The 24920-nt window shown below is 40.0% G+C and overlaps 1 protein-coding gene across 2 annotated transcripts in view; it reads left to right on the top strand.

Moving 5' to 3' along the window:
- Positions 1 to 318: 318 nt before the first annotated feature.
- The window catches only part of SESN3 (sestrin 3), a 42746-nt gene continuing 18144 nt past the window's right edge, over positions 319 to 24920 (top strand). Inside the window, exons 1-2 of one of the 2 annotated variants that reach the window (XM_026844523.1) lie at positions 319 to 370; positions 22311 to 22376. The gene's annotated coding sequence lies outside the window, so the exon portion shown is untranslated. The remainder of the gene's footprint in view (positions 371 to 22310; positions 22377 to 24920) is intronic. The other variant, XM_026844529.1, reaches the window with a different exon arrangement.

The raw sequence follows: 24920 nt of genomic DNA, 5'->3' as shown, positions 1-24920 counted from the left end.
CTTTTAATTCAATCTCTCCCCATACATTTTGCACCAGGTTGGTTCTTGCAAATGCTAAGAAAGCCTCTTAAGTCAATGAGCTCAAATATTTGCGCTCTTTGTCCAAAAACTGTTTTTCTTCCTCTGTGGGTCAGGCCAAGTGCCAATCAAAGTTGTTTTTCAAGCCTCTCTTCCCTGCAGTAGGACTGCTTTTTTTCTTTCTTCCTTTTTTTTTTTTTTTTTAAGGGTTTGGTTTTTGGAAAGGAGGTGTGTATTTAGGGGAGGGGGGAGGAGAAACGTTAAAAATCGGTCAGAGAGAGAAGCAGATCTTAAAAACCATGTTTCTCGAATATTTTAATGGAAGCAAAATCTTATTAAATGTGCATGCTTGGTATGTGCAGTTATTTTTTCCATAAACTCTTGGATCATATTACAGTTGATACTTGGTGCTCAGCTCTTAGCTCAGCTTGCGAGAAATGTAATGGATCAGAGAAGCACACATCAGCAGAGTCTGATTTTTAACTATTTCGTTGCAGGATCGAATCCCTTGTTGGCTTTAACTTGCTGCTGTTACTGCTTTAAGAAAAACAAGTACTTAAAAGAGAGAAGTTCTGCGGGGTTAAAGCCTGAAACAGCTTCAGACTTGACATATGTCTAAAGACATACAAATTAACCGGTGCCAAATATGTCTGTGGAGAAAAGCAGGGAGGGAGCTTGCTTTGTTCTTCCAAATAATCAAAATGTTTTGTTGACAAATAAAGTGGTGCTTGGCAGCACTTGTAGATCTAAAATTAAATTTAAATTATTGAATTTTTTTGAAGCCATAGTCTCATCCTGCTGGGTAGGACTTTTTTTGTATACCTCTTTAATATCAGTGGGGGGTGGAGGGGCTAGATGTTACTTTTCTGGTAATAGGAAACTTGCTGGATTAGATTTTTGTTTACCTTTTTCTTTTTTTTTTTTTTTTAAAGTAATTTAGGGACGATGATGGTAAAACAGAGGTACCCTGTTGGGTCTGTTGAGGAAGGCAGCTCAGTTCTGTCCTGCTTTGTCTGTGGTCATTTCAACTACTTGTGTTGCAAAATTGGGGAAAGAAGAAAGAAACTGAGCAACAGCCCATGAAACCCTCTTGAAATACGGGTGTTTTGTGCTTGCAGTGGCTGTACTAGGACATTGTTGCATCTGTGTTTTAGGATGGACAATAAATATAGAAGTATAGAGCTTCTGACTACAGGTGTAATTATTTAAAAGTTGGTATAATAAAAATGACTGTAAATTTTAACCTTTTGCACTTCATTGGCAAACATGCAGATGGAAAACAGGAGAAAAAAAAAAAAAAAAGGCTTGGTAGGAGTGAGATGCAAATTTGACCTCAGTCTCAGAGTAATAATCTTCAGATAAGTGCTGCCTCATCTGTTCTTTTGATGGTGTTGGGTTTTTTTAATGCTCATGTGATAGTATACTGGAAAAATGATTGGCCTTAAAACATGTTGAATCTCTTCTGCCCTCCTCAGTCTTAAGTCTTTATTTGAAGCCACTTGAACGCTTGCAGTTTAGGTAGTGCTGTTGTCAAAATTATGAGGGGCAAAGCAAGCTTTCTAATCGGTGGGATATAATGAAATTTGAAATAGTCTAGCAGGTTTTGGATTCTCATGGGTGAAGGTAAGTTTCTCTTTCAAAATGGAAGCAGGAAAAGCTTGATGCAGTGCTTTAGGTTTCAGCTAATTTCAGATTAATCAAAGTAATGTTTTATTATGGAAAGTTCTATTTGAGTAGCACTAGAAACTTGCTAAGGATCCATGGGTTAGATTTCTCTGTGAGGAAGGTTTTTCATATTAAAAAGATACAATTTCCAGTTGGATTTGTTGTTACAGGATGTGTTAACCAGATCTACTTGCAGAACAATTGCTACTAATCAGAAGGGCTTAGACAGTCATAGATATGACAGCTATGCTATTATTTGATCTAGAAAAAAAAGATGACAACAACCAGTAATAGGTGATGCTGGTTTGAATTTGGCAAGTGAGCTTGTTGAACAGACAACTGAGGCTAATGCTTTGAATCAGATTAAAATAAATGGAAGAATGAACAAACAACAGAAACAGCTTTGTTTTGTGGGATTGATGGACAGGCTTTGTAACAAAACTGAAATATCAGTAGAGGAAAGTGCTTAAAATGGCATATGAGTGATGTGGCCAAGTCCTTCCTGGAGGTGGCCAAGAGTTCCTGCCATTGCAGTAACCAGGATAGCCTCCAGCTCTCATGCTTTAAAATCCAACAGGTGAGGGAGTCCCTGGGGAGGGGAGCACTAGGGTGTAAATCTGGAGGGGCTCTGGAACCTGAAGGAAACCCAAGGTTCTCTTGCCTAAACAAAATCGATAGCCCAAGCAAGCAGGAAGATAATATGTAGGAAGGGCTCAGTATTCCTTTGACTAACAACTGCTTCAGGAAGGCTTTTAGGAATAAGCAAAAAGTCTTCAGGGGATGGAAAAATCCTGATATATCAGGAAATGTAGGAACGGGGACAGTTTGCCAACTGTTCAAGCTTAGTTGCAAATTGCAAAGCATGTGAAGTGAAAGGTTCTTTTACATGTACATACAAGTCAGTAGGATAGAAAAGAAAATTAGTATAAACGTGGTTCTGGGATTAAATATTTGTTTTATGTTAGATTTCAGTGAGGGAGATACAAGAGCAACAGCAAAATGGGTGATGGGGGCGTAGCGTAGTTTATATGCATCCATCGCTGTTGGCAAGGTGGAAGTGAACCCAGCTTAGCTGACCCTTCTGGCTTGAGCCAGTCTCTGCTGCAGTCCTGGATAAAAGGTATATGAAATCCAGAATCTGTTCCTGTTTTTCATAGACCTACCCAATCAGGGTGATCCTGTGAGAGGGAAATAGCCATCGGTATGATGGATATAATTTTCAGTGCTCCTCATACCCCTGTGCCAATCACCTGCTTTAGCACGAGTCTCAGTACTATACAAGTTACTAAAGCAAATTTTGACAGAAAAGCATACAGATATATGAAAAAAAAAAGTATGACATGGTACTGCCAAAAGCAGGTCATGCTAGACTATGTAGTCTTCTGTTGATAAGGCATTTGCTGAAGTTTCCACTTCCGAAAGCTTTGGGTGGACTCAAACTAGACTTCATTCATTAAACTCCTGAAATAATGTCAAAGGTTGAACTTCTTGTGGCACCAGCAAATCAGCTCACATTAAACTTTGGGATTTACTAACACAAAATGTTCTAAATACCAGAAAGTTTTAAGTGGGTTTGAAAAGTATTTGGGCAAATTCACAACAGAAAAATTAAACTGTACCAGTAAATAAGAAATAGGAACAATCTGGTATAGTTTCTGTATGCTTTCCTGGCTGTTACATGTCTGCTATTGCCCCCTGTGGCAGTGACAGGTTACTGGCCAATAGGGAACTTTGATCTGACACATGTTCATTTTTTTGTTCCTGTTAATTATAGAGGAGTGATAGGGAGCTGATGGGTGTGGGAATGGTGGTGGGCCATGCTGAAAGAAGTCACTGTGCTGAGAGTAGACTACCTGTGGGTTTTCAAAAGATCGCTTACAACTAATCCGGTTTAACACTGTCCTGAATGTGAGAATGTGACTGTTTCTGAAAGACATACACACAACAGACGTGGTAAATGTTGTTGGTCCGGGGAAAGAGTGGAACATTTCATAGGAAGTTGGGAGACCTTGAGTGCTGGTGTAGTTAGAAGTGGGGTGAAATCCAGTGGTATGAAATGTAAGAGTTACAGCCTTGACTACTTGTTACTCGTAATTTTTAATAAGAACAGCTCCTTGAAGGAGAGGGAGAAGGATGTAGGTGTGCAAGAGTACCAGCAGCTTACTGTCACCCTGCAGGGCAGTGGTGTTGGGGATGAAGGAAGCTGGGAAGCATGGACCCTAATCAAACAGATACAGAGGTGAGCTAGTTGGGTGCTGGGACAAAGGGAGTACTAATTTTGTAGGAGGATACTAAAAGACTGATTTTTATTTTTTTTTTTTTTTTTTTAATACAGCAGAAACAAAGGCTGAGAGGGGATATGAATACATCTGATGGTAATAGCCTGTGAGGAGAATTTGGCTCAAGAGTAGATGGATGTAAAATGGTCATAAATACACTTAGGTTGGAAAATTAAAAAGTGTCTGAAATTGTAAGGCTCTGGAAGTTTGCTCTAGGTCTAGTGCTGTTAAAAAAAAAAAAAAAAACCAACACTACTTTTAAGACAGAAAAATGCGTGAATGTCATTAAGTGATGTGGTGCTTGCAATAGAGGTCATATCCCCCCCAAAAGAAAAGAGACACTTTCATTCACTTTATTGTTCTGTATGGGTAAGTAAAAAAAAGTAGCCCAAAAGTGAACCAAAAATAGTCTAATGTCAGGTCTCATAAGCCTGAGCAAACTAAAATATGTGTCACCATGAGTCATGAAGGTGCATGGAGATGCTGTTACCTGTTCTGTAGAAATCAAGAGGCCTTTCAAGGACGTCTTGACTATTTTGAGGTTCAATCTATTTTGAACATAGGCAAATGAAAGTTGCTATGCCTTTGCTTGAAAAAACACCCTGGGTGTTCCACAGTGCAGCATCTTTGTCATTAGGTTGCATATTGTAGTTGGCTTTGGAAACCTGAACAAGCTTGTCTGTCACAGAGAATCTTACTTTGTAAAATCAAATTATGTCTTCCATAGTTTGACCACTGTCGATAATAGTCTCATCACACCGTAGTTGTCTAAATTTACAGTTTCCTAGATGGCTTTAAATCTCCAATGTGCTTCTTTCTAAAGCAGTCCTCAAAGTGATTTGCAAAGCCTATCACAAAAACCTAGCTCTGTTATTGGTTCTAATTTTAGCAGCTTTCTGTTGCTTAAAGCGTAGTGTCTGCCTTCGGTGTTGGTGTGTTCCGTGGTGAAACCAGCTCAGGTCACTCCACCACTAATCCTTCAGGCGCAGCTAGGGGGAGAAGATGGGTCTCTGAGAGTGCAAAATGTAAAGCTGTAAACCAAGAGCAACAAACCCAACTTTTTAGGGCAGTTAAGACTGTCAGCAACAGACTCCTCACCCTCATCATTTGTTCTTACTTTTTCTGGAAAGATTTGGTTTAAAAAAACCAACAACTTACAAAACAAGATTCTTTCCTGTGAAGTAAATGCCGTGGAAATCCAGAGATGACTGTGGTTTCTCTCCTTCCCCATCCTCACAAGTCTTGCAGTCATTTGTATCTTTTCAGACTCCGACCCTTTGACATAATTGTTCTCCCACCCCCCTGTGTTAACTATTGGCTTTGCTGCCTGGAATCGAAGAGTGCTCTTGCTCTTTGCACGTCTGTGCTGGTCTTGAGGGTTGCTGGGTTCTCCCACTTTTGCCTTAAAAGCCAGGGTAAAAAATTTTCCTTTTATCTTTCTAGTCTCATGCGCTGAAAATGAGAAGGCAGAACTATTAAATTTTCATTAGACCTGTAATGAGAGTGGCATGAGTGAAATGAACCTCCGGTGAAGGACGCTGTTTTGCAAGAGAGAAAAGCTGTAAGAGGTGGCCTCATAGGAACCACGCTCATTTAGAATAGTCACTTTTATTTAAAAAAAAAAAAAAAAAACCAAACCAAAACAGTCTTCTCTGAATTACAGGGAGTGAGTGGAGGTAGGAAAGGAAAGAAAATGGGGAGGAGAATTTTCTTCAAAAGAAACTTTGAGGTTTAGTGTTGGGAGTGGGTTAGCCAAGCGTGGAGGTTGTCCTCTGTTAAGACTTACTGCCACTGGTAGGAGTGGTGCGTTGCATTAGCCAAATCGCAGGCTGTGGTTTGGAGATGTGGACTCTCTGAGCATTTGCTTTAAATTTATGCGTATTACTTAATTAGTGCTTCAAATTTCACATCTCTTTAAATGGTGGTGTTTCGAAATCTAAAAAAAAATAATATGGTTCATTAAGCATCCTTGGTTTTTCCTCTCTCCCACATTGGCGAGGGAGCTGTTAATACTCGTTTGGTTCTTTATTTGAAACTTTTTTTCTGGCTAGGGAGATTTGAGAAAGAAAAGATAGTGATATAATCGTCCCCTGCCTTTGCATAGCTAGGGGAGTTGGTCTGGAGATTTTATTATAAGATTTCCATTTCCAGGGCTGGAGAATAAGGGGGGATTGCAAGCATAGATTGCTTGGCTGGGCTAAATATTGGCTTTTGTCTTAAAGTGGGTCAGGATAGACTAGGGGTAAAAGGGGCATTTTCAGTAGAAAAGAAATTTGAATTGTCAGGAGGGAGACCTCAGTTAATGAGAAATTTCACCTCATTGGCTTTGGAAAAACCTGTATGGAAATAAATTATGCTGTTTAATTTCTCTGTTCTTTGCAAGTGTTCCTGTTTGTATGCAGAGGTCCTTCCCATTGTTGTCTCTGCAACCCAGCCTGGTAGTCTGTGAGCTCTGAGTAGAAGCTATAGGGAGCGTAATGCAGATGACTCAAATATCTTGTGAAATTCCATTACAGGGAGGTTCGGATATTGTCCACAAACAATTTTTTTCTGACTGTTTATCTATCAGTCAGACAATGAATGTGTTAGGGATAGTTCAAGAAATTTTCTGGGTTTCTCAGTATGCCACCCTGGCCAAACCAGTGTTACTGATAATAGAGGAGGCCATGATCAAGGGGTATTAATTTTAAATGTCTCTCTTAACCACTAATTTCAGATTTTTATTATAGGATGCTTCTTGCATATCAAACATTAGATAACTATTGTTTGGGGCAAAATACTCATGTAGATGATAATATTACATGTTTAGAATGCTGAAGAAACTCTTTTGTTCTTGGTCTAAACCATTTCAACCACTGATTTATTGAAATACCTTAATTCTCACGTCTTATTTAAATTGAAAGTAAGATGTTTTGAAACACAGGCTTTTTTTTCTTCTAGGGCATAGTGTTTGTGGCAATCAGGGACTTAGGGAACAGGGTGCACGTGATGGCGCTCAAGGTAAGCGACCTAAGTTGGTGCTTAATCTGGAAAGATGTCTTAAATCTTTCCTGAAGGTCCCTAGTTACCTGAGTTAGAGTAAGATAAATAGATACAACCTCCTGATTAAACACCTTTTTTTTTTTTTTTTCCTCCTTATTAATGGCCCAGTCATATTTCTCTCAAGGTAAGCATCTTGTTTTGTTAGACTGACAGTGGATTTCTGATGGATTCTGAACTGAGCACCCAACTTAGTGAACTTGGTAACAGTATGAGGCTATCTGCAGTCCCCTTCCTCAGGGGATCAGGTGTGGAAACAATAATAATGGAGAGGAATATGTGGTATTCCTGGCTTCATGTGTTTTGAGTAGGCTGGAACTGAAGTGATAAGCCTGCATCACACAGGAAGTAAATTGCTCGTGAACTTGCGCCGTCTGTGTGATCGCTGTGTAGATCCCTTTGGGTTGGGGTTTGAGTCTTCCAACATACACAGATGTTAGGTTAACATTTATGAAAGCCAGGAGAAATCTCATTCTTGAGAATTATGTGGAACCATAGGTGTCTATTATCTCTTTAAGCACAGAAGACATTTAGAAGAAAAGTAAAAGATTACTTTAAAATCAGGTTTCATCCCTTCAGAATGAGCAATAAACTTGTAAATACAACCAGTATGTCTCAGTTGCTGCACTTTGGAATAAAAATGTGTAATCGTCTATCTGTTTTAAAGTGTATTAAATTTGAATTTAGTTTTCCCATGAAACTAGAGAGAATTGTAAATTCTTTTAGAGTCAATTGATACTTTAAAGGGTCAATTAAATTCTTCCTTAGAAGGGATGAATTGTTGCAAGGATAACTCCTTAACATTTTTCACACAAAAATTAATATTAATTGTGACTTGGGGGTTCCTTGAGAATGAAGAATTTGTGCTTCTGAGCAATTCTACATAACCTAAGTAGAATAGAGTTATGTTGATGATAGAAGTACTAGCTGTCTTAATGTAAGCCATTGTTAGAGCAGTACAGTGCTGCTTACTCAAATTAATCTTTTAGCTGTCTCTGAGCTGTTTATTACTGCATTGGATTTGGTCTGGCTGATACCAACAAAACAAATGAAAGCCAGCGTATGTTCTCTCCTCTGTATGAGTTGTGCAGTTAAAAACTACTTAATAAGACAGTATCTTAACAGCGTTGAACCTAATTTAATAGCATGTGCTTGTAAATATGTTTAATATCTCCTGCTTTAGCATGTGGTGAAGGGAGTGTAGTTACATTATTGACTAAATGTATCTGGAGGGGTTTTGGCCATATGGTTCTAAATCTGTTTTAATGTAATTATCCATATTAACTAAAAAAATAAAAAATATTCCCTCTGAGTTGATTGACATTCTTCTCAGTAAAGCACCCTTGTTACTGATTAGAGGTGTGGAAATAGTAATTTGTTCTAGCATTTAGAAATTTGATTAGACCTCTGATGAAATGGAGTGCCTACATGCTGTCTAAATATTCTACCTGACACCAGTTGGATCTCATCCAGCATGGAAGAACACTTGAAATGTTGCTTTACTACAATATGTTTTGTGTCTTGAAATCCACTGTGCTGCCTGCATGCAAATACCCACTGGCTGTTCGGCTGGCAGAGTGAACCTTGACCCTCCCTGGAAATCAGCATCAGGATTTGATTATTCCAGTGAGCACTCATTGCCTTACTGCAATAACTAGCTTAGAGCTAGAAAATTAAGGCAACTGTTTATGTGGAAGCACTCATACTACTAACTCCATAAACTGGACTTTAGAGTGGCTGCGCACATACATTATATGTAATATCATGTGTATATGAGGTAGAAGCATGCTGTTAAAGTTCACAAGTTGTCACTGTTCTTGTGTAGTAATAAGTTGATAATAGCATGCTATGAATGAAAATTTAGAGATAAAGCACCACATTTCTCTCCCTGTTAGGAGCTGACTTGTTCTGTGCCCTCCAAAGGATGACCGAAACACCCACTGGGTGCCATGGCAGCTGTTCTAGCATCCATGTTTTACATCCTCTTTAACTCAGTTACAGCAGTTTTCACTCAAGAGCACTACTGCTAGAAAACTCTGGATTGAGACTCATTGGTAGCATCCTGCAGTGGAAACTTCCAGTCCTTAGTGGTAGGAAATGCATTAAAACAACACTTAAGGTGCATGATGTTCATTGCGTTAGTCAACTGTTCATTTTGACTGGTTAGCTTCTCCCTCTGAATACAGAAGACAGGCTCTAATGCATCTGAACTAGAATCAGATAGTCTTTTGTATTCTTCCTTGTAGAATTTTTTTTAATTGTTTCTCCACCATATTTAATATTTTTACATTTTGCAGTCTCCACAGCTAAACAAATACAGTGCAAGTGCCGAACCAGAAGAACTCCAATTAATTTATGCTGTATTAATGCTTTAGGAGAGTTCAGAAATTTTTTCATCTTCTGTTCCCTCCAGAAAACCTAAACAAATTGTTCAGTTACATTAGTAATTTAAGTTTTGCCTTACTGGGGAAAGAATGGACAAGGCAGTAACATCAGGGATCATGCAGGTAGAACCTGCTTTGAGATAAGTGACTTCTATTCCAGCAATTTAAAACTTGTTGTCTCGCTTCAATGCTGGTGCTTCACAAGTCGTTAGAAGAAAAGGTGTGTTGGTTGAAAAGGTCAACTGTAAGGTAATTAAAGGCTGAAGGAGTCTGCAGCTCATGTTGTAGTTCTTCAGGGGAGACAGAGCTTGGTGCTTGTTACACCTGAGCAGAGGAGGAGTAGAAAGCAGTCTGCACTGAGGAAGGGTGTGCTGGAGCCATCTTTCACACATGGCTTAAAAATGGGAATGGAGGTGGAAGAAAGGTCTCCCGCCATGCCCCTGCTCTTTAGGTCACTTATGCAAAAGGTATTAGATAAAGCTATAGTTACTTGACCTATTTATCCAACAGAAACTTGCAGTACAAGCAGAAGCAGTTTGACTATCCAGTGCTGTTGCTGTTTTGTGTGGGACACTCCTTTGGGTTAAGCTGTGCCTCATGAATACTTACAGGCAGCATCTAGCCATCCAACGTGAGTAATTTGTCTTATTTGAGAATCTAGGTCTATGGTGTTGGTTCTTGTTTCGCAGAAAAGTTGGAATACCCACTACATGGTCTAACTTCTGTCTGTACAGAGCTAAGTTGGGTGCAGGTAAAGGCTGTGAATGTGTCTCTTGGGAGCTGGGCTCACTGGTTTTGGTGACTTCATTCATAAAAAGGGCAAGTCGGCTGGAACACAGTGGAGGGTCTCATTAGGCAATGCATGTTAATTACTCTTCTGTAGCTACAGAAGTCTTTATTCAGGCAGGGTATAAAATAAGGGTATAAAATAAAGGTATAAAATATATAAAATAAAATAATTTATTATTTCTGTAGTACTTGATGGTGGTTTTTTTGTAGAGTCATTAAGTCACTAAAATGTAGCCAAAACTTGTCTTAGTAAGAAGTAATCTGATGAGATGGTAAATGCCTGTCAGCTCTGAGGTTGGAGGTAAATAGTCTGTTGGCCTGGACAGCTGGAGAGAGCAGCAATAGCTGATCTGTTTATGGACACATCTCTGTATTTACATGCAATAAATCTTCTGTGACAGTTATGAGTCTTCATTTTTGAAAATCAGCATCTCTTTTAAGCTCTGTCAGGAAAATACGTTTGTACCTTAGGTCTTTGCTGCCACCAGCTCAGCCACATTAAGTCAGTGTGTTTTGAAGATTGTATCTCAGTAATGACTCACATGGGTAAGATGTAGCTTAAGATGCAAAATGTTCTTTAGAAGAAAAAAATAAAAAAGAAAGAGGCAGCAACTGCCTGACTGCAAGTATTGTTATGGTCATTCCAGCAAGGCTTTCGAATGTGCTTCTGAGATGAAATCTTTCCTCTCTCAGTCTCTTGCCCAAACCTCTCCTAGGCTAATCAAACATAACAGTTAGCGTGTCAGCTCCTTGCTCATTGTAAAACAGTCTCCAGCCTTTGCAAACAAGACTCCTTGGAGAAATAATTTGCTCTAATTGGTGACTATTTTAGGATTTCCTATCAGGTGAAGAATCAAAAGGGCTCACCTGTGGTTTTCCATCTGTGGCCCTAGCACCTGTAAGATTTTTCTGGACTCTTTTAAGGAGACTACTGTAATAGTTTTCTTACACAAACTCAGAGGCATGGTGCAGATGCCACGTCCTTCTGAAAAATGCTTACAAGTCAACTAATCAAAAAAAGTTTCAACTCCTGGCTTAGACAGCAAGACGCTTGCTCTTGGAAATTGTACCTTTAGGCTAGAGGTAAAGTGTGTTAGTCAGGGAGATTTTATTTTTCATCTGGCACATAATTTGCTTGAGTCATCGACCAGAGAAGGATGGCAAAAAAAAAAAAGGTGCTTCTCTTAAAGGAGGACACTGCTGCTTTTGGACATCCAAAGGGGCTAGCCCTTTCCAGGCAAAGCTGTGAGAATAGCATCAGCGTTCCTTACGTTATTTGAACTGTAACAAAGATGCTCACTGGTCATCAGTTCTACATGAGCATTTGTCAGAGAAACTTGTGCCAAGGGGGCTTCACTTTTTTTAAAGGTCTTTCAATGGATTAACTTTTAAAATTTCAAGGAACATTGGCCACAAGTTCTGTTTGCTATAAACTAGAAAACTAATGTCACCCTCATGTTTTAATATTTTGATGTTGGTTTGAATTTTAATGCTAAGGTGCTTCATGGTGAGGTGGCATAGCCAATGTCTGCTTATATTCTCCCAGGTAGACACCATCAATCTAAACAAGCATCATCTGTCCATCAAGTGACTAGGGAGGGTACATATTTATATTGTCTTCATGTTTTAACTCTTCAGAGGGTTTTTTTTCTTCACCTTTTTCAGATCTAAATTGATGTAAATTCTCATGAGGCACATTCAGAAAACAGGAAAAACATAACATTTGCTTCCTAAAAACAGTGTTAGTAAATAATTGAAGTGTAATTTACTCAAGATTATGAAGTAAATGATATGATACCACCTGTGTTGAACAGACACTCAAGGAATGTGCTCACCCAGGCACTAAGGAGCCCCATACTGTGGGCTGCATCTTTTAGACTAGGATTAGCATAATGCTTGTTTCTACAACAGTCCAGTTTAGCTAAAATGTCTCCTTGTTTGGGTGATGCCAATTCCTGTCTCTATTAGAAAATATATATATATATTTTTAATAGTATTTATAGAATCAGTATTCTTAAACCGATCTGCTGCAGATAAATAACAGCATTAGAGCAGGTATAGTGGGTCAGATCAAAACTCGGTGTCCTGTCTCTGACAGTGGCCAAGGGAAGGTGTCTAAGGAAGAGGACAAAATGGAGCAAGCTCATCATGACACTCCCTTGACACTGTTTCGCAGTGTCCAATATTTGCAACTTGAAAACCTCCATAGCTTGAACAATTCGCTTTTAAACACACTCTGACTTCAGGTGTTCGCAGCATCTTACAGCAAGGATTTCTACAGCTTTGTTGCACATTTTGGAAAAGGTTAAGTACCTCTGTTTGAGCTTGTCACCTGCTGGTTGGTTTGTAATCCTTTTATTGGAGGTGGTAAAAGCATAATATGCATGGACTGTGACAGCCAGGAGGCAATCAGTTAAAATATCTTGACATGCTCATGACAGCAAGCTCAGCAGTTCAGAGTTGCTTTCCACAACACAAGCTACTGCATTTCACAATCCTATATGAAAAAGATGATAGAAAGTTAGCTGGGGGAGCTCCAGTACTGAGCTGAGCACGTTTCCCTCTTTTATCTGGGTGAGAGGATTTGTTTTTCTGAATTTTGGCAAATTACTGACAAGACTCTTAAGATAGTTCATGCACACAGATTTAAAATAACTGCTATGATCATTTTGTACATAAAATGTGTGGGAAAAGCACTTTGAGAACCCATGCTTCTGCCATCTGCTTGACTTTCCTATGTCTCAGAATAGAATTTGCTTTTATATAGTACCTGGTAAGAGAAAGGTGCTTGGGAGCATGTTTCTGTAGCAGCATATTCTGGGACACTGTTTATTTGCTCAGTAGTAGTTTTTATGGAGCTGAAAACACCACAAGGACACAGACTTATCAAGAGGGACTGTTGGCAGGGACACATGGTAAGTTTATTTCTGGAGTGTGAGGCTTTTGTGATTTTTACTTTTCCTTGAGATGTGATGTGCTCCAAGTAACAAAATGCTCTTGTGCAGCAGGTATGCTGCTCTTCTGCTAAATTTCAAACTTTCCACTTAAACATCCTGGTACTGGTTTTTGCCAGTTGGCTGATCGGGGAGCAGGCAGAGCACATTTTCAGAGAACAGCTACAAGAAGCAGGAGCTGTAACCTGGCAGTGGCATCGCATGGTGAAATACATGATGACAAGTAGTGGAAGTGCCAGGGAAGCAGGACTGTGTGGTCCAAGATCTCATAGCTAGAGGTCAGATGGCTTTTCACATCTTCAGTCTTTGCCTTCTTGAGTTAAACTCTGTCGTGGGTTTCCACACTTAATAGTAAAGATTTTTCAGTGTTTGGTAGTTAGCAAACATGTAGTGTTTGACAACAGTCACAAATATTACTTGACTAAAACCTCAGCCAGCAAAATACCCTGTGTGGCCAGGTCACCAGTGCAACCTTGGTGCTTCTGATAGCCTGTCATGCGAGTAGTTGAAGCTGAGAAGGAAACAATTTTAGCAATCTGGTGCCGAGGTCAGAGCCCAGCTTCCTCCTCTGCAACTGCAGTGGGATAGAGATGCTAATCAGAGGAGGATATTATTACTATTTTCTCATTAAAGTGCAAAGGTAAGACTCTGTATTTGCTATGAGCGGATCTCTTTATGGTACTGTTCAGTCTGAACTGTCTTGCTTCATCATTTCAGCTGAAAACTCAGCAGTGGCTGAATTAACGTTTAGCTGGTTTTTCAAGCAGGTTGTGCAGCTGAGCTCCATGTGTCTGCCTGATTTAGGAACGGTTAACCAAGGGCTTCTTTAAATCTAGCTTTAAATATTTCTAGAAGAGCAGCAGTTGTGCTAGTAACTGCAGTGCAGACATAACCGTAAGAGTCTTACCCTTGGTAAAAATCTAAATTGTAATGTTTTAAGGCACACTGTGCCTCAACTGTGTTTCTCTCTGCTCTTTGTCATAATGAATGCAACAGCAGTGCCAAAGAGGAGAGGTAAGAGAATGCAGCCTTGATGCCAGTCCCTGGCTAAACAGTTCTCTCAGTCTGCTTTTATAGTAACCTGCAGTTAAATCCATTTTCCTTCCTATAAACCCTTGGTGATGATGATCTCTGCTGAAATACTGTAGCACTTGAGGATGTTCTAGCATGAATTGCAATGGAGTCTCTTAAAGCTTTTCTTTAAAATTTGTTGTTGCAGTATTTTGCTATCTACTGCTAACATTTGGCATCTTTGGAATACTTTTTTTTAAAAAAAAAACCCTGAAGCCACTTTCTTCAGAGTAGAAGGATGCCATTATGCATTTACAGCATGGATGAATACCATTCAATTTTGCTTGCTTACAAGGCACGTATTTTCAGACAATATTTGTATTAAAAATTCGGTAGAGCATTCTTGGGAGGCGGTTCTGCCAGAGATACATGAGGAATTTACATAACCCTAGGGGTCTTTCTCTTTTTTTTTAATATCTACCAGTTATGCCTCTCCAATTGGCAGTATGCCCAATAAATCAAATGTGTGTGCATTTACGAATTGAAGTATTTAACCATTCAATTACTGTATTGTAAAGAGGCTGTGCTATCAGTAGCTAATTTAGGTATTAATTCAGGCCTGTCAAAGCAGCTGCTGTTTTATCTGTACTTTCTATCAAACGTTTGTTCTACCTGTTGGCAGTGGTTTGCTGTGTGGATCGAATGGGGAAGTTGATACGGTCTCTCTGTAGGAGGACAGAGACCACATGTGTGACCACGGTTGCTGCCCTTGCCCATGCTGAGCATTCAGCCTCCCAAGCACGTGGGACCCTGCTGGCAGAGCAAAACCAGGCTTGGTTAGGTGGGCTGTGCTCAGGCAGGACGAGGCAGCCCTCTGCATGGGAGGTGGTGGATTAAAGGATATACCGTGCTGCTTCAGAGACTCTTCATTAGCAAGCAGCATTGCTGTCCTGGCTGATGATGAGGCAGATTAACTTGATGCAGTTTTGCCAATTTAGTGGCTAAAGGCTATGTTTCCCAAACTAGATAATACTGGTCTGTCTCAGTACATCAGACTTGGACTGAATCTTAAGGTGGAAATGAGCCAAGGTACAGATAAAACAAGTCCCAGCTTAGGCAACTGAAGTTTTCTGCTGTAACTTTTGCTCTTGATATCTGATGCTGTTGAAACATAGAAAATGCTCTTCTGCCGTGCTCGTAGGATTTTGAGTCATCTTGACAATCACAAGATCTTCTGTCCTGAGGGTGTTTCTTGGGGAGCACACAAACTCCAGTGTTACCACTGGGTGTGCAGTGAGGCAGGAGGTCAAGTTCTCCGTGGACTGATGAGGGAAGCTTTGTTTCTCTTCTCTACCCACTACCCCAGGTTTTTTTAAGCCATGGATTCCTGTTAGCATGTGGAGGAAAACCAGGCTTTTCCATGGCACAACTGATCTCATCCTGAGTTAGACATTACCTTTCTTTTTCAGTTGTAGCCAGGATCCAGCTGGCTAACTGATTTGTGTGTCTCTGGTGAGTTGAGTTTCACCTTCCGTATCTGATAAGGATTGGGGCATGGATAAGAACTCACATTTTGAGATTTGGCTTAAATTAGATGGACGTGATTCTCTAGCAACAAGAAGAAGTAGCTGTTTTGTCTTTCATCGTTTTCATGTGTTCATAATCAATTTTTAGGTTTGACTTAATACCTTTAGTTGAGCAAATCTTCTCGTTAAGATCTTTCCATTTTTCTGGTCAGGAGCCTCAGCCTTACTTTCTCAATTAGATGTATTCTGTACTTCAGTTACATCAAGATTAAGTTACAGATGTGTCTTTTTCTTGATATATTGAGATCTATTCTGACAAAAATGCAAAGCACAGTTTGGGCTTCTTAAATAAAAGTGTGTTTTGCAGCATAGCTGTTACTGACATTTGACTTGCAGTCCTTACCTGTCTGCTCCCACTCGCAGTTGAAGGTTGGTTTTGGTTAATAGAAATTATCTCCAGTACATGGAGAGTGATAAGACAGAAGTAGGACTAATAAGGATGTAGATGTAGGCTTTCTTTATGAAAAGGGAGGTAGGCTTTTCTGCCAGTAACTATGTGTTCACTCTCGAGTTTTTCTCCCATAGGTTGGGTGTACCTGCTATCTGTCAAAAGACAGAGGAACTGCTGTTGGACTTCTGCTGCCTGGCCATCCATCTTGGGTTGGGTAGAAATTGCTGCCCTTTAGTTTCTAATTAGTGTGGGTTGTATTCTTAATAGCTGGTGGAGGGATGGGAACTTGGGATAGGCTTCCTTTTATTGTGTGAAATCCAAAAGGGCTGTAACCTGTTACCAAAGCAAAAGCTCCCCATCAATTGTATTGCACTGGCTCTCTTCCCAGCTCCTTGCACCACTTCATCAGCTGTTAGGCACAAAGATGCCAAATTCTTAATGTTAAAAGTGACTGGTTTAAGTATTTTGAAATGCTATTCCATAAAAAATATTTCCTACTGTTTGACTTCCTCTGCTAATTTTCATCTTTATTGCTTAGTTTGCATTTTTGGAGTTGCACAGTCTGTTAAGAGGAAGAAACTCTTGCAAAATCACTTGTAATACCCTTAACAAATGGCTGTAAGCTAGGACTTCTATTTTGTGAACTCTTAACATTTTGACATTGTTCTGAACATCTCTGTTATTGCTTCTGGAGATATGTCCTGTGTTTAATTATAGGAATGGGTCAGTCTTAAAGAAGAGTTCTGCACTGTCAGCAAATAAAGTGTTGTTCATCATTCAACTTATTCCTCTTCACATTTTTTTCTTTTGTCTTTTCTTTCTCTGTGGAAATTGTTTTAAAAAACAGGACATCAAGGTTTACCCTTCTAACGTGCATCCAAATTTTTGAAGTTGCAACACAAAGGATTTGCAGATATATTCTGAAGCTATAAAGCTTCTGATTTTACATTTGATGCTATAAACAGATTTTTTTTTCTTTAAAAAATGATGCATCAATAAATGTTTGTCAATAAATTTCAATTCACAGCTTTGATGGATATGCTTTTCTGTTTTTGTCAATCAGAACCTCCCAGGAGTACTGACATGTGAAGGCAAGTAAGCTGTGACTGTTTAGTTTTCCTTATAGTCAGAAAGACTATATGTAGCTTTATTATATTAATCCTCTATAAATTTATTAAAAGTATTATAGTTTCCACCTAAAATGAATTGGATGCGTCTTAAACATCTGCCACGTTTCTAAACTGCTCTTTCTCTGACAAAGTCACATGGATAAATTAAAATGCACCTTGGCATACGTAGAAATAAAAATCCCTCCCACATCCTAAGGAAAGGTTTAATAATAGAAGCTGAAACACAATCAATGCTCAGATAGCTTTTTTTTTTTTTTTGTGAGCTTTCTTCTGCCTTCAATAGGAATAGAATAGAGGTCCAGTATGACTGTAAAATTATGTTAGAGCAATTGACTGTGATCAGAGCAAGTGGAGGTAGACCCTGCTCCAGGATCCAAGAGCTGAAAGTGGAAATATGTTCAATGAGCTATAGTGGGAGTAGAAGAAACCAGTTTGTAAGTAGGGTTTTAACCACCAACAGTCAATAATACTGCCTGTACCCTGTGAACTAAAATGCAAGGCAGTTGTGTCTGTCAGACTGAAAACCAAAAGTGGGCTCTGCAGCATCAAGTTTGTGAGATTGAACTGGTATATTTTGATTTTGAAGAACTGCAAGATAAATCTGAGACTGGGACAAAATCGATCATTTTGGGGACATTCAGCCCGAGGTAGGGAGCACTAAACCCTGTTCTCCGTTCCCACCCAGGTGTCCCAATGAGGGACTCGTCTCAGATTATTGCCACAGATGCTAATGTGTATTATAAAGAGATAGACTGTTGAATTTAAATAGCAAAAATTCTTAGAAATGCTGGATGATAGCAAAATTGCTTGTAGATTATAATGTAAGAAAAGGTGTAATAAATAAAAAATTACATACTCATCACCTCTCCCCAGAAAAACCCTTGTGCTTTTTTAGGAAAAAGAGTTTGTTCCTTAGGAGAGCTAATTTTGGGATGCCTTTAGGATTTATATTTGATCTAGTGCTGTTTATTATCCTCATGTCTTTATAGTGGTGGCAGTTTTTGTCAGAGTGGAGGCTCTGAGCCCCTTCGTGGGTGTTTCCCGGCTGTTTGCTCTGCTCTCAGAATTTGCAGGGATTGTGACAGCTCACAAAATGTCTTCTTGAGGTGCAAAATGTTTCTTCCCAGTGACTTTTTTTCCCCCCCCTCTCAGTCACAGCATGACCACCTTGATGTTGAGTTCAGGATGAATTAGCTTTGATGCGCCGTGCGTGTGAGAAGCCCCCGTACACCCGTGTCAGTGCAACCACTTGCTTCTCGCCTGTGCTTTCTGCGTTCGTGGGGATTCAAAAGTACTTCCTAAACCAGCTGTTCCATCAGCCCCACCAGCTAGCGACTCCATTCTCAAATCAAACAGCTTCCTTTTACTGCTTGCTAAAAATAGCCATTTCTTTAAAGCCTGAGGACGTGGTGACTCGTGATAGCAAAGAGGAAGACGGGTTATTTCTTTTGCTTTAGGCTTTGGGAAGAAAGCTGCTGTGCTGTCCCAGCGCTGGCCGGGCTCGTGCCTGCTCCCGCCCAGGCTTCATGGCTGCGTTACCAGCCAAGTGGCTCCAGCATCCCTTTCTTTGCTGCTGCCGCCCAGCAGCTATTTGAGATGCAGGTGCCATGTCCTAGTGACCGCGCCCTCTTGGCTTTGTAGAGAAGGTGCATGGTCACTGCTACAACTGCAAATAAACCCACGAGAGGACAAGTCGCAGCTTTTGGCTCTGAGGGGTTTGGGCAGAGCTCACCCAAGGACTAAGGTTTCTTGCAATTTATAGACGTGCAAATGGGAGATGGTTCCACTTTGTCACCGTTAAAATTCATGATATTTAACTCCCAACACCATTGCAAGTGCAACTTAAGGACAGAAAGCAAGTCTCAGATAAAGCTTGCTCAGATGTGATTTTTCATGAATTCCTGCAGCAGCTCTCCCGTGGTCTGCAGAGGCCTCACTGTGCTCTCTGACACCGCACGTGCTACTGCAAAACCTGCTTCTGGGCTCTGGCTCGCAGTGGCCCCTCTCCCAGTAACCTGCCCAGGCTGTTCTATCTTTGAAGATCTTCATATTTTTCCTTTTGAAGAAATGCCCCCCCAAAAGGTGCTGGTCTTATTGTAAATGGAATTGGTTGTGAAGCTTTTAAGATAACTTATTCATACTCTGGCAATGCATTTCTGGAGGAATGTGAAGCAGAAAATGGCTGGTATATGTGCATACAGCATTTTAGTTGCTGAGCAACCTGTTTCTTGCTACAGCCACTTAGCATAAGAATCCAATTTCAAATAAGATATTTGGGACCCTGGCTGACTTAGCAGTAGTGTAACCTGCAAAGTCTAGTTGGACAGAAAAAAGAACCCACTTTCTCGGGAACCAGAAACTTTCACTGTAAAGGACCATATATCTGCAATATTGCTTTCCAATTCCCATACATAGTTTTTTTATATTTGAGTTCTCGGGTAGACCTTAATTCACTGCTCTAGATAAAGCATGCCCAGAAGCAGTGGTTCTTATCTACAGCTCAACAAAGCCAACGTTACCGTCCTCAATGCTTGTAAACTTCCCATATTTTTATTAATGGCATCCTGAGAACTTGTGCAACTAGATGATGTTTGTTCCTTTTCTTCTGACAAGCTTGTTTTAACCAGTTTTAATAAAGTAAAAGCTTTAGTGTGAAAGCAAAATAATCTTTCCTGTTGATGGAAGGGAAGAGTATACACTTCTAATGCAGAAAAAAACACCACACCTCCCTGGAAGTGTGCGGTGATTAGACTCACCAACTTGAATTCCCATGTTTGGGGTTATAGGTTTTTGTTCTTCTTTTGGTTGTTTGTTTTTTCCAGGGTTGTGTTTTTTAGAACTGCCACCAGCCAAAAGGAGCTGGGGTTTTGTCCTTTTTGTAGTCTTACTTAACACAGCTCATTTTTCTTGTTTGACTGTCTCCTTGGCTTTCTGTCATCATTCACAGGAATTAGTTGGAGATACTCGTCTATGTTCATACACCCAAGTACTGTTTCCTCCTTTCCTTCTCAGCAGTAGCTTATCTGCAGGGTCAAAGGAGTAATAGCAGTCACAGTGAACAGGCAAACAGGGGAATGAAGCCCAGATCCTGCTAGAAGCAGCATATGCATTTTTTTGCCCTGATCTGGCCCAGAGGACCAGCTTTGCAGAGCCTGAAGAAGCAGGATATAGGTCAGAGAGCAAGATGGAGAAGGCAGTGGTTCAGCTCTTCAGCTGGTTTTGACCTGTGCTCTGGCGAGAGCTGACAGTTTGCAGCTATCCAAGTTGTCTCTCTCACGCAAGCTGCTTCCTCTGGATTATTCAGTATGAAGTGAGGGTTTTAAACTCGTAATATCCAGATAACCTTCATAAAACAAGTAAAATGCAACCTTAATAATAATCTTGGAAAGCATTTCTTGTTTTGATGTTGGCAGAAATGACTGGCTGCTAGCAAGTTTATGTATTTAAAGCTAGAAGTTGCCTGCCTTGTGTAGCTGTGTGAAAAAGGGGTTGCTTGCACAGATACTCAGTCTCTCTGCACCTTTCTTCTTACTTTAGACTGAGTAAATTTGATTCATGAGTATTTTACTGGATTTTGAGGCTGTGACAGCAGGCAGCAGTTGCACTAAGTTGTCTCCTGGTTGCTGGACTTCATACAGTAGATCCAGCTTATTTCTGCATCTTTTAGCAGCTATTTATTCCAAATCACAAATGTAATTGTCCTGTGAGAGTTTGCTTTGGAACATCTTTCCTGAACAATCACTGCTGGTTTTTGCATGTTTTTTTCATAATCTAATTTAGAAAGGACAGGATGTTTTTAGGAGCAGGACAATAGTTACGCAGCTCCAGTGGCTTAATTTTCCTGTATGGAACTCAGTAGCACAGTCCTTCTGGGACTGACACTTCTGTTCATGCACATGGTGGTTAAGCTTGAGCCCCCCTGGTAGAGGTATTTAAGTGTCATTTGTTATGGAAAACCTTGGAGTTTTATGTTAGGGGCATGAAATACTTAGTATGCAAATCCAGTACTACTGTTGATGGATAACTTATTAAGAGTCACTAATGCTGCAGTGCAGCAAGGGACTTGAGAAAGTGTGCAGTCATGGTTTCCAGATAGGTTTCGTATAGAGGAGAATATCTTTTCCATAAAGGGGAAAAGAAGAAAAGACAAGAAGGAACTGCTTTAAAATACAGCAGGGAAAATTCAGGTTAATTAGGAAAACTTTCTAACAATCCAAGGAGTTAGTCACTGATATAAATGACCCAGGGAGACAGAGGAACCTCCAGTTAGGTCTTTAAGAGGAGGTTGGACCAACGTTGGTCAGGAATGACATGGGCAGTGCTAGTCCTGTCCCTGGTGAACCAGAGGAGCGGGCAGCCTCCCCAGGTCCCCTTTACACCTCTGGCTGCCAGCGGCCGTGCTGTGAAAGCCTCCACAGTTTATCTTAGTTCAGTTCTTATCCCTAATAAATCAAAAAAGTCCTCTGGCTCTTGTTACTCTATCAGCCTGTTCTGTACTAAATATATCATCCTCAAAGGCTGTTTCATGACTTCTAGCTAGGGCTTGTACTGCGTGTGGTGTTCTCCTCCACTCTCTGCTTTTCATGCCAATATTTGGCACACAAAGTGCTTACACTCTTCTCAGCACTGAGGATCTCATTAGATGCTGATATTGAAGAAAACAGTGTCTGGCTTATAATTTCCTGAGCATGGCTTTTTTCCCCCACCACTTTCCAAACCCATTCAATCCAGTAAATGGCTAGTTTTGGCATCGTGCCAAATGTTTTATTGCTGTTGTCTGTGTATCTTCAAGTTTGTCTATAAACCAACAGGGATTCGATTTTTGGGTTTTTTTCTGTCTTATTCCTTGCCAAAACTGGTGCCGTTTGTTTGTGCAAAGTACAGGGGATGCAAAGCCGATGTAACCGACATGGTGTGGTGGCTTCATCTCCTCAGTGGGCTGTAAAACACCCAGGTGGCATTGGGAAGAGAACCGAATCCAGGCCTTGAAGATCTCATCTTGTGAGATAAAGCCAGTTAATATGTTATTCCTGACGCTGACCAAATTATGTGATTGATTTGCAGGAAAAAAGAGTACAAGTCTCCCCGCCATTGACAAGAGGACCAAGTGCCTTTATACCAGAGAACGAAGTAAGTTTACGGTTAGGTGGGGTGGGTGGGTGGTAGCTTTTAAAGTGGAAATACCGGACAGTTTTATGATCCCACTTGTCCCATGATACCTGGATGAGCTTCTTTGTGAGCAAAAGCGATGGTTTCTCTGGGCTCTAGTGGATAAGAACCACCTTGCCCTTTCACACAGGTGGTGACGTTTGACATCTTTTCAGTCACCAGTACTCCCAGAGAGAGCTGTTTGTGCCAGGTCTGCTCTTCTTAATGCCAGGCCTAAGGGGAGACCTATCCAGTAGTGCAGTGGTATGATTATAGAGCTCTCAGAGCAGTGTCTGACCTTCAGTTTGAGAGAACCTGAAAATATGACTAACTCTTTAGACTGTAACTGTGGCTCTTGAGACAATTTACGGTTGAAGGGTATGGTTTGACTTCAAACTCAAGATTTAATGTTCATCTTAAGCCTTGATTTGCACCTTTCTGGAGTAAGTAGAAACTTTGCTATGATGGTGTTCTCCTGTGATCTCAATCTTCACAGAATATTATTTATTAATGAGTTAATTATTTGGGATGGCTTACTATAAATCCAGGACTTTTTTTGTGTTTTGATTTGAGTAGTTGCTAAAGGCAGGTAATTCACATGCTAAAGGGCCAAAAAGACATTTTAAAATATGAGATAGGTGCTGTTCTCTGAGTCTCTCTCCAGCAAGGTCTGAATTTAAAAACAGAGTGTAAAGGCTTGCAACAAAAAAACGTAAGGAAGGAAAAAGGGAGAGATGTCAAAAAGAGTCTTTTAGACTTGGGAAGAGGGGAGCAGAATGAGTTCCAGCCAGCCAAACTTGTGTAGAGGACTTAATTTTTGTATGAAATATGAGATGAAATTGAGATGCCAAACTTTGTAATGACTTATTTTTTCTCATAATTCAATAATTATATAAAAAGTATAAAAATAAATATAATTAAAATGATAACATATTTTGAGATAATTATAAATTAATTTATTTCACGGCTGATACACCTGGTAAAGGCGCTAGCGAAGGGTGCAGGAGGAATCACTGAGTAGCTCTCAGGAGTAACCCCAGCGGTTACCCAGTACAAGCAGGGAACCTTCACCTGTACAAATAAAACAGCTGTGCAGTGTCACAAACAAGTGTTAAGGACTACCTTTTCCCCCCGTTCCTTGGCATAAATAATACAATGAATAGGAAGGATGTAGTTAGATTAAGTAACACACGAATGTCTCTCAGATCTTGATAAAAACACTGCTCATGTCAAAGCCTGCTTTATTGTGGTAATGGAAGGAGTATGGACAGAGCAATAACAACTTAGTTGTAAAGTTTCCTGTTAAAGTGCCATAAGGATTCACAAGCGGAATAAAGAAACATGTTTGTGGATGGTATTAAATCAGGAGGAAGTACATATACAGTATGAAGAGGATAGTAATATAGGTGGAGATCAATCTCAGAAGCAATAATGCAACATATTGCTATGCCTAACATAGCAACAGTGCAGTCCTACAGGATTGTATTTCAATTTTGTCAGCAGAATTTCTTCTCCATAACTTGTACAGTTACAAGGAAAACTCCTGACAAGCTGGAGAAGATTAGAAACCTTACCAGAGACACAAAAAGTATGATTTCCCCAAGAAACTACTTAAACGAGACAAATATCTCTTAAATACATGAGAGATACACTCGCTGAAGAATAAGGGGACTCCTTGGAGTGGAGTAAGGGATATACTGTAATAAGTGAGACAAAATTATCTCTAATGTGTGAATAAACTTCCAATGGTAAAACATTTTTAAGGCAAACTGAGGAGTCATCATTTTGGGTACAAAACACAGAAAAGCTGCCATAGTGAGGAGCTACACATGTAAAAATGACGGAACTGCCTAACTGCCTAGCTGTTGCTACCCTTTCTTTCTGGGCCCACAAATTAAAACAGGGAAGTATAGCGGTGAGAAGTGAAAATGTAGTGTGGTGTTCGTGTTTCTTTGTATGTAACTTCCATATAAGATTCAATGGAAAAATATTTGAGACACGGTCCCTTCATCAGCTCATCATAAAGAAGGAATCCGTATTTTAAATAGAATATTTTAGCAAAAGCATTGTGTCATCTTGGTTTTAGGCACCTTCTGTCTTCATGCGCAGTAAACCAGCTAAAGTGTTTTCTCCTTTCATGGTGTTTGTAGAAGTAAGCTGGCTAGTTTAATGCTGTGCAGTTTCAGAATAAATACTGGGTATTCTAGTCTTGTGCTTGTAACTTCAGTGGTTGAACATGTTGAGAATGGCTGTTCTTGGTGATAAACACTGACTAATAGCACTAACACTGTGTCAGGGCTTGCAATACAAGAGCTACTTGCTCTTTTGCTGTTTCATTTCATCTTGTGCCCAAGGTTTGGATTGGTTGGAATAATTAAAGAACAGCTTTTGTTTAAAGAAAGCATTAAATTCCTATTCTAAATAATACTTGAATCTTATGGACAAATTAGCATTTGATCTCCCCTTCAATTATAGAAGCACAGAAGGGATAGATTGCCAGGCTGTTTCTATAATTTGGTTACATAA

The sequence above is a fragment of the Athene cunicularia genome (genome assembly GCF_003259725.1).
Source record: "Athene cunicularia isolate RWA chromosome 1 unlocalized genomic scaffold, athCun1 chr1_part1, whole genome shotgun sequence".
In the NCBI taxonomy this organism is placed as follows: Eukaryota; Metazoa; Chordata; class Aves; order Strigiformes; family Strigidae; genus Athene; species Athene cunicularia.
Note: the sequence above shows the minus strand (reverse complement) of the source record. Positions and strands in the feature narration are given on the sequence as shown.